Here is a 9860-nt window from a genome sequence, read left to right as displayed (position 1 = left end):
TTTTGTCCAGGATTATATAATTTTTATATAGAAGTCTAGAAACCAAACCTTCACTTTCTCAGTCCAAGTGTAAAGCTCCTGTCAAAAAACCAAACTGAAGATGAGAAAGGAAGAGCATTCAATCTAAACAGAATGCTGAGTTGGAAACCCTTGAGGATGGTGATAGAGTTTTTAAATTTTTAGATTTCAGAGTTCTTGAGTTGTTTTAGATATTTTGTTTATAATACAGAGTGTCCCAAATTGTAATAGAGGAAAACTTATGATTCCAGCCATAACAGAATAGTTTATATTGAACCAACTATCCCGCTGAAAACAACTATTAACAGCTGGACAGAACACGTAACACAAGCATTTGAAGGCATTGAAGGGTAACCAAGACGATCCCTAAGAGAAGGTAAACACATCAAGCACATGTACACTCTGGCCAATTCACAGGGCAGGGAATAGAGTAAGTAGCTGTTAACTTGATTATTCTATTGGGCTGAGGAGACAGACTGGAGTTCAAAGGTGCCAAAGTGGCTGGGATGTAGGTGGTAAAATGTCACAGAGGAGGGAACTACAGACAAGTGAACGCTGAAGGCTAGACGCGATCTCCCATGGAGATGTTTGCTAACTCCCAAGCTAAGCCTGTGCAGCCGCAACCACAGGAAAGCTAACAGAAAGCAGCAGCTGGGTGGCTGAAGCTCTGTGCAAAGGTTTTACAGCAGCAGAGACTGAAGAGATTGAGGGTGGAGTACAAGGCCCACCAATGAGAAATAGCAACACCCAAACCTCTGATTGAGACCCCAGAAAGACCATAGCTTGGTAATGCAGGTAAACCCAAAGGACCAATTCTAACAAAGCCTAAAACCAATCCTTGACAGGATTAAGGTGACCTGTCTGCACCATTTGCCTTTCTTTTAAAACACACACACACACACACACACACACACACACACACAATAATCCAGAGCCTCTAAAAGCTAATAACCAGTAGGCTAAAATAGGATTAAAAAAATAGAATAATAAAAAAAAAAGTACCTGATTCTTCTCCCAAAAACAGACAAGAAAGAAGAAATAAAGGAATAAAGAACACAAATAGAAACATATAACAAGATAGTAAATATAAACATTTCAATAATTACATTAAATGTTAATAGATGATTATCCAATTAAAAGGCCAAAATTGCTTTTGGATAAAAAAGCAAAATACATGGGCTATTTACTACAGACCCAACTTAAATATAAAAACACAAAGTTTTAAAGAAAAAAGAATGGACAAAAAAATATGCCATGCCAGCACTGACCAAAAGAAAGCTGGTTTAGCTATATTAGTATCAGACAACAAAGACTTCAGGGGCAGAAATATTTCTAGAGATGAAAAAGAGACATTTCATAATGATAAAAATGTCAATTCACATAAGATAAAAGAGTCCTCAATTTGCACGCACCTAATAATTTATAACGTATCATTAACTGGTGAAAAATGTAGCATAGTTTCAATATATGCTAAGCAAAGTTGACAGAAAAGAAGAAACGGATAAATTAACAATCATGGGAGATTTTCGCACCTCTTTCCATAGCAGACAGGACAAGCACACAAAAAAATCAGCAAGGATATAGAAAACCTGAACAACAAGAATAACCAAATCGGCCTGACATATACAGAACTTTGCACTTACCGACTGCCACATACATGTTTTCAAGAGCTTATGAGCACTTATCAAAATGGACTGTCGGCTAGGCCATAGAGCAAGGCTCAAACAATTCCGAAGGACTAAGATCATACAAAATGTGTTTTTTTGACTATAGTGGAATCAAACTAGAAATCAATAAAAGGAAGCAAATGTTTGAAAATTAAGCAACACATTTTTCTTTTTCTTTAAATCTTAGTTAACATACAATGCAATATTGGTGTCAGGAGTAGAATGATTCATCGCTTACATACAACACCCAGAGCTCATCACAAGTGTCCTTCTTATGATAAAATCCAGCACCCTTTCTTAATAAAAACCCTTGAGAAAGTCGGGATAGAAGGAACATACTTAAAGATCATAAAAGCCATTTATGAAAAGCCCACAGCTAACATCATCCTCAACGGGGAAAAACTGAGAGCTTTTTCCCTGAGATCAGGAACACGACAGGGATGCCCACTCTCACCGTTGTTATTTAACATAGTGCTGGAAGTTCTAGCATCAGCAATCAGACAACAAAAGGAAATCAAAGGCATCAAAATTGGCAAAGATGAAGTCAAGCTTTCGCTTTTTGCAGATGACATGATATTATACATGGAAAATCCGATAGACTCCACCAAAAGTCTGCTAGAACTGATACATGAATTCAGCAAAGTTGCAGGATACAAAATCAATGTACAGAAATCAGTTGCATTCTTATACACTAACAATGAAGCAACAGAAAGACAAATAAAGAAACTGATCCCATTCACAATTGCACCAAAAAGCATAAAATACCTAGGAATAAATCTAACCAAAGATGTAAAGGATCTGTATGCTGAAAACTATAGAAAGCTTATGAAGGTAATTGAAGAAGATTTAAAGAAATGGAAAGACATTCCCTGCTCATGGATTGGAAAAATAAATATTGTCAAAATGTCAATACTACCCAAAGCTATCTACACATTCAATGCAATCCCAATCAAAATTGCACCAGCATTCTTCTCGAAACTAGAACAAGCAATCCTAAAATTCATATGGAACCACAAAAGGCCCCGAATAGCCAAAGGAATTTTGAAGAAGAAGACCAAAGCAGGAGGCATCACAATCCCAGACTTCAGCCTCTACTACAAAGCTGTCATCATCAAGACAGCATGGTATTGGCACAAAAACAGACACACAGACCAATGGAATAGAATAGAAACCCCAGAACTAGACCCACAAACATATGGCCAACTCATCTTTGACAAAGCAGGAAAGAACATCCAATGGAAAAAAGACAGCCTCTTTAACAAATGGTGCTGGGAGAACTGGACAGCAACATGCAGAAGGTTGAAACTAGACCACTTTCTCACACCATTTACAAAAATAAACTCAAAATGGATAAAGGACCTAAATGTGAGACAGGAAACCATCAGAACCTTAGAGGAGAAAGCAGGAAAAGACCTCTCTGACCTCAGCCGTAGCAATCTCTTACTCGACACATCCCCAAAGGCAAGGGAATTAAAAGCAAAAGTGAATTACTGGGACCTTATGAAGATAAAAAGCTTCTGCACAGCAAAGGAAACAACCAACAAAACTAAAAGACAACCAACGGAATGGGAAAAGATATTTGCAAATGACATATCGGACAAAGGGCTAGTATCTAAAATCTATAAAGAGCTCACCAAACTCCACACCCGAAAAACAAATAACCCAGTGAAGAAATGGGCAGAAAACATGAATAGACACTTCTCTAAAGAAGACATCCAGATGGCCAACAGGCACATGAAAAGATGTTCAGCGTCGCTCCTTATCAGGGAAATACAAATCAAAACCACACTCAGGTATCACCTCACGCCAGTCAGAGTGGCCAAAATGAACAAATTAGGAGACTATAGATGCTGGAGAGGATGTGGAGAAACGGGAACCCTCTTGCACTGTTGGTGGGAATGCAAATTGGTGCAGCCGCTCTGGAAAACAGTGTGGAGGTTCCTTAGAAAATTAAAAATAGACCTACCCTATGACCCAGCAATAGCACTGCTAGGAATCTACCCAAGGGACACAGGAGTACTGATGCATAGGGGCACTTGTACCCCAATGTTCATAGCAGCACTCTCAACAATAGCCAAATTATGGAAAGAGCCTAAATGTCCATCAACTGATGAATGGATAAAGAAATTGTGGTTTATATACACAATGGAATACTACGTGGCAATGAGAAAAAATGAAATATGGCCTTTTGTAGCAACGTGGATGGAACTGGAGAGTGTGATGCTAAGTGAAATAAGCCATACAGAGAAAGACAGATACCATATGGTTTCACTCTTATGTGGATCCTGAGAAACTCAACAGGAACCCATGGGGGAGGGGAAGGGAGAAAAAAAAAAAGACGTTAGAGTGGGAGAGAGCCAAAGCATAAGAGACTGTTAAAAACTGAGAACAAACTGAGGGTTGATGGGGGGTGGGAGGGAGGGGCGGGTGAGTGATGGGTATTGAGGAGGGCACCTTTTGGGATGAGCACTGGGTGTTGTATGGAAACCAATTTGTCAATAAACTTCATAAAAAAAAAAAAAAAAAAAAAAAAAAAAAAGAAATAACTCCAAAAAAAAAAAAAAAAAAAAAAAATTTCCACTAAAGAAGAGCTTCACATCTTAAAATCAAAATTCATAGTTACTAAAAATTCATGCTTCAAAACTGTTTCTTAACTGTGTAATAAAGAGCTCAATGAGGTGAGTATTTTCAAAAAAAAAAAAAAAAAAAAAAAAAACAAGTGTCCTTCTTAGTACCCATCCCCGGTCTAGCCCATCCCCCACTCACCTCCCTCCATCAACCCTCAGTATGTTCTCTATCGTTAAGAGTCTCTTGTGGTTTTGGCCGCTGTGTGGTTCAGTCGGTTAAGCGTCTAGCTTTGGCTCAGGTCATGATCTCACGGTTTGTGAGTTTGAGCCCTCTCTGCTGTCAGCACAGAGCCTGCTTCAGATCCTCTGTCCCCCACTCTCTCGCCCCTCCCCCACTCATGTTTTCTCCCTCTCCCTCTCTCTCTCTCTCAAAAATAAATAAACATTAAAAAAAATTTTTAAGAGTCTCTTGTGGTTTGTTTCCCTCTCTTCTCTTCCCCCCACCCTTCCCATACGTTCATCTGTTTTGTTTCTTAAACAACACAGTTTTTAATGTTTATTTATTTATTTTGAGAGAGAGAGAGAGAGCAAGCAGGGGAGGGGCAGAGAGTGAAGAGCAGAGAGAAAAGCAAGCAGCCTCCGTGTTGACAGCTCAAAGCCCAATGCAGGCCCAGGTAGGGCCAATGTAGGGCTCAATCCCACAAACCTCAAGATCACGACCTGAAATCAAGAGTCGGTCACCTAACCAACTGAGCCACCCAGGTGTTCCATAAGCAACACATTTTTAAACAGCTTGTAGGTCTAAGAAATAATTGCAGTGAAATTATAAATTGTTTTCAATGGAATAATAATGAAAATATGACATATCAAAACATTTGGGGTGCAGATAATGCAGGACTCAGGGAAATTCATAGCTTTAATTGTATATATTTGAGAGGAGCAAAAATCGAAAATCCACATGATTTAAGCTTTCATCTTAAGATGCTAAAAAAAGAACAGCAACTTAAACACAAGGAAATAGAAAGAAGGCAATAATAAAAATAAGAGTAGAAATCTTTGAACTAGAAAACAAATATGCAATTTTTAAAAGTCTACAAATTCTAAAAGGGACTTGAGGTGCCTACCTTTGTTTCTGAGGAAAGATCTGTTTTAGTTCTTCCTTCTCAAACTATTTACCTTTTATTTCCTTCTATTGTCTTATTGCACTAGCTAGGAGTTTCAGTATGTTGCTAAATAGGAGTGGTGAGAGAGGACATACTTGCCTTTTTCCCAACCTTAAAAACGGTACATATTTTCTCACAATTAGGTAGGATGTTGAACATAGGTTTTTTTGTAGATTTTTAAAAATCATGTTGAGAAAGTTTCTCTTTATTCCTAGTTTTGCTGAGAGTTTTCATCATAAATAGGTGTTAGATTTTGTCAATGCTTTTTCTGCATCAATCGATATGATCATATGATTTCTTTTCTTTAGTCTGTTGATATGGTGGATTACATTCGTTGATTTTCAAATGTTGAACCAGTCTTGCGTTTCTGGAATAAATCCAACTTGGTCACAGTGCATAATTATTTTTATACATTGTTGGGTTCGATTTGCTATTATTTTGTTGAGGATTTTTGCATCTGTGTTCATGAGAGCTATTTATTAGTCTGTAATTTTCTTTGTTGTATTTTTATCTGGTTTGCGTATTAGGGTAATGCTGGTCCCATAGGCAAGTTGGGAAGTAAAGTTTGTTGTTTTTTTTTTTTTATTTCAAAGTTTGTATTTTATTTTTATTTTTTTTTATATATATGAAATTTATTGACAAATTGGTTTCCATACAACACCCAGTGCTCATCCCAAAAGGTGCCCTCCTCAATACCCATCACCCACCCTCCCCTCCCTCCCACCCCCCATCAACCCTCAGTTTGTTCTCAGTTTTTAACAGTCTCTTATGCTTTGGCTCTCTCCCACTCTAACCTCTTTTTTTTTTTGTTCCTTCCCCTCCCCCATGGGTTCCTGTTAAGTTTCTCAGGATCCACATAAGAGTGAAACCATATGGTATCTGTCTTTCTCTGTATGGCTTATTTCACTTAGCATCACACTCTCCAGTTCCATCCACGTTGCTACAAAAGGCCATATTTCATTTTTTCTCATTGCCACGTAGTATTCCATTGTGTATATAAACCACAATTTCTTTATCCATTCATCAGTTGATGGACATTTAGGCTCTTTCCATAATTTGGCTATTGTTGAGAGTGCTGCTATGAACATTGGGGTACAAGTGCCCCTATGCATCAGTACTCCTGTATCCCTTGGATAAATTCCTAGCAGTGCTATTGCTGGGTCGTATGGTAGGTCTATTTTTAATTTTCTGAGGAACCTCCACACTGCTTTCCAGAGCGGCTGCACCATTTTGCATTCCCACCAACAGTGCAAGAGGGTTCCCGTTTCTCCACATCCTCTCCAGCATCTATAGTCTCCTGATTTGTTCATTTTGGCCACTCTGACTGGCGTGAGGTGATAGTAAAGTTTTGTTTTTAAAAGTTTTCTTGAGAGTGCTGGCTTCAGCAGCACATATACTAAAATGGGAACAATACAGAGATTAGCGTGGCCCCTGCACAAGGATGACACACAGAATTCATAAAAGTTTCCATGAGAGATGGATGGTGGTGATAGTTGGGTAGCATGATGAATCTATCTGCCACCACCGAACTGTAAATTTAAAAATGATTAAGAAGATGAATTTTGTGCCCTGTGTATTTTGTTGCAATAAAAAGTTAACCTTGAAGGGCGTCTGGGTGGCTCAGCCGGTTAGGCGTCTGATTCTTCGGCTCCGGTCATGATCTCACGGTTAGTGGGTTTGAGCCCTGTGTCGGGCTTTGGGCCGACAGTGCCTGAGCCTGCTTGGGATTCTCTCTCACTTTCTCTCTGCCCCTCCCCACTCGTGCTCTCTTTCTCTGTCTCTCAAAATAAAATGAATAACCTTACAATGAAAAGCTCCCTTGAGATTTGGCTGTACTAGGCCAAAATGCGAGGTCTCTGTGCAAGACCCGGGTCTTAATTGAAAGGCCCACAATGATCTGGCGGAATTGGAGCAAAAAGCCAGGTAAAGACTGTAACCAAGGAATGTAGGGAGTAGCTATGGCTGTTTGTTCCCCTGCCAAGTGAAAATCTAATTGGGAAGGTTATATGCACAGTTATGAATATTAAATTAACAATGGAACATAGCATATTGGCCAAAATACACCTCAGAGACTGAATGATGTAGGATTTGAGAAAGGGATGTCACTAAGTCTTTTTCTTCTCCTAAACTAACATAACTCTTTCTTTAGCTCTTGTCTCACATGTGTGGCTGAGGGGGGTGGGGGTGGGGCAGGGTATGGGAAACACTGCCATAGTTACAGGAAAAGGTTCAGCATTTTACACTCTGGGAAAAAGGGATGATGGATTGAATTTCAAAGGCACATTATTCTATCCAAGGTTGACAAAGCATACCTTTGTAATGTGGAGACAGAGACAGCTAATCAAGTTAACATCAAGTTAACCCAGAGGCAAAATCGTGTTGGAGGTAGAAACGGGAAGAAGGAATGGCATGGACTTAGAAAGAACAGACACCTCAAGCTCCTAACAGTTATGATTAGAGCTTCATTACTTGAACTTTACCAGCTTGGCATTTGTGCTAAAATTTAGTGCTACTGCTGAATTTTACTTTCATTGAATGTGACCTTTTTTTTAAATTTAAGATAAAAGAGTGTTTTAAAGTCTGTCCTTCTCTGATTTCTCAAAAGTCATTAAATACAAATTAGTTACTTTTTTTAAAGAGTATCTGTTCATTTTTGAGAGACAGAGTGAGTGGGGGAGGGGCAGACACACACACACACACACACACACACACACATACACAGAATCCCAAGCAGGTTCCACACTGTCAGCGCAGAGCCTGATGCAGGGCTTGAATTCATGAACCGTGAGATCATAACCTGAGCTGAAATCAAGAGTTTGTCACTTAATGGACCAAAACACCCAGGTACCCCCAAATTAGCTATGTTTTTACGAAATAGTCTTATTTTACAGACTATTATCTATTTTAAGACATCATCAATTATAGTTCACCATTAGAACACTATTTTTAATAAACTATTTTTGAGCCACATTCTAATTTCAGAAGTAGTAAACATGAAAAATGTCCATCTTAGGGGCACCTGCATGGCACAGTCAGTTAAGTGCCTGACTCTTGGTCTCAGCTCAGGTCGTGGTCTCACGGTTCAAGAGTTAGAACCTTTTCATCTGGCTCTGTGCTGACCGTGCACAGCCTGCTTGGGATTCTGTCTCTCTTTCTCTCTGCCCCTCCCCAACTTGTGTGCTCTCTAAATAAACAAATAAATAAACAAGTAAATAAATACACTTTTAAAAAAGAAAAAAAGAAAAACGTCCATCTTAGAGTCAAAGAAATTCCTCTTTCCTAACCCCTACAAGCCAAGTGCCTCCTGGGCACATTCACTTCTGTGTCAACACCCCTGAAATTCAATCCATCACTGTTAATCCCTGAATCCAAATCTGCTTCTGTTTCTGTTGTCCATTTTTATTTCCATTATCAAAACCTGACTCGAGTCAGAAACCTTGACTCCTCCTTCCCCCTCATCCTCTACGTCCAGTCAGTTGCCGGGTTCTGCTCATTCTACCTCCTGGATCTGTTTTGGCCGCATCCACTCCCTGTGTCCCTGCTGCCCCCATCCTTGCTCATCCTGCCAGCCTCCCTCTCCTGCGGGACTGCACAATCCTCCCAATGACCTCTATCTTCTCCTCTCTGCAGCTAAGCAGTCTTCAGTAGTTACCCAAGGCCCTTAGAATAAAACACCATATCCTTATTATGGCATCCCTGGCCCTCTGTTCTCCAGCATCACCACATACCGCATGTCTCCCCGCCCTAGAAATTCCAGCCACACCGACCTCTCTTAGTTCCTCAGGCAGTCACAGAAGGTCTCCCCTCCTCCCTTTTGTGCATGTCCTCCAGACTTCAGTTAAGATGTCCTTTCCTCACAGAGAACTTCTCTGTACCCCGGATGAGCCCAGGTCCCCTGCTCTATGCCCCCACAGCACAGTGGTCCTTCATTTTTGTTAACACACGGCACACTCGTGATCATTTATCCAAATCCATCTTCCCCACTAGACAGCAAGTGGTGTTCCTGAACTAACCTTAATGCCTGGCACACAGAGAGCACTCCTTAAATTTTGATAAGTGTATTAAAGAATAATGTCCTAAAGGGCAAATGTTATTGGGGTGCCTGGGTGGTTCAGTGGGTTAAGCATCCGACTCTTGATTTCTACTCAGGTCATGATCTCATGGTTTGTGAGTTCCAGCCCCAGAGCCTGCTTGGGATTGTCTCTCTCCCTTTCTCTTTCTCTGCCCCTCCTCTCCTCATGCTCTCTCTCTCTCCCTCTCCCAAAATAAATAGATAAACTCAAAAAAGAACAAATGTTATTATTTTATTAAAGAATAAACATCCATATGTATACTGTCTGTGAGCATGGAGTCTAGAATCAGTCTGCTGGGTTCATGTCCCAGCTTCCCCAGTTATTAGCAAGGGGACAAGTTATTTCATCTTTTTGGGTTTTAGTTGTCCTTTT

General features: G+C 39.9%; 1 non-coding gene across 1 annotated transcript; it reads left to right on the top strand.

The window, feature by feature from the left end:
- Positions 1-6787: 6787 nt before the first annotated feature.
- Positions 6788-6891, top strand: LOC124523236 (U6 spliceosomal RNA). Its single transcript, XR_006964963.1, has one exon. It is a non-coding gene; the product is annotated as a U6 spliceosomal RNA (small nuclear RNA).
- The last annotated feature ends 2969 nt before the right edge of the window (positions 6892-9860 follow it).

This window comes from Lynx rufus, unplaced genomic scaffold (genome assembly GCF_022079265.1).
Source record: "Lynx rufus isolate CCGP_SWC_20201006 ecotype Redwood Valley unplaced genomic scaffold, mLynRuf1.p SCAF_1, whole genome shotgun sequence".
Lineage (NCBI taxonomy): Eukaryota > Metazoa > Chordata > Mammalia > Carnivora > Felidae > Lynx > Lynx rufus.
This window is presented reverse-complemented; position numbering and strand designations above follow the sequence as displayed.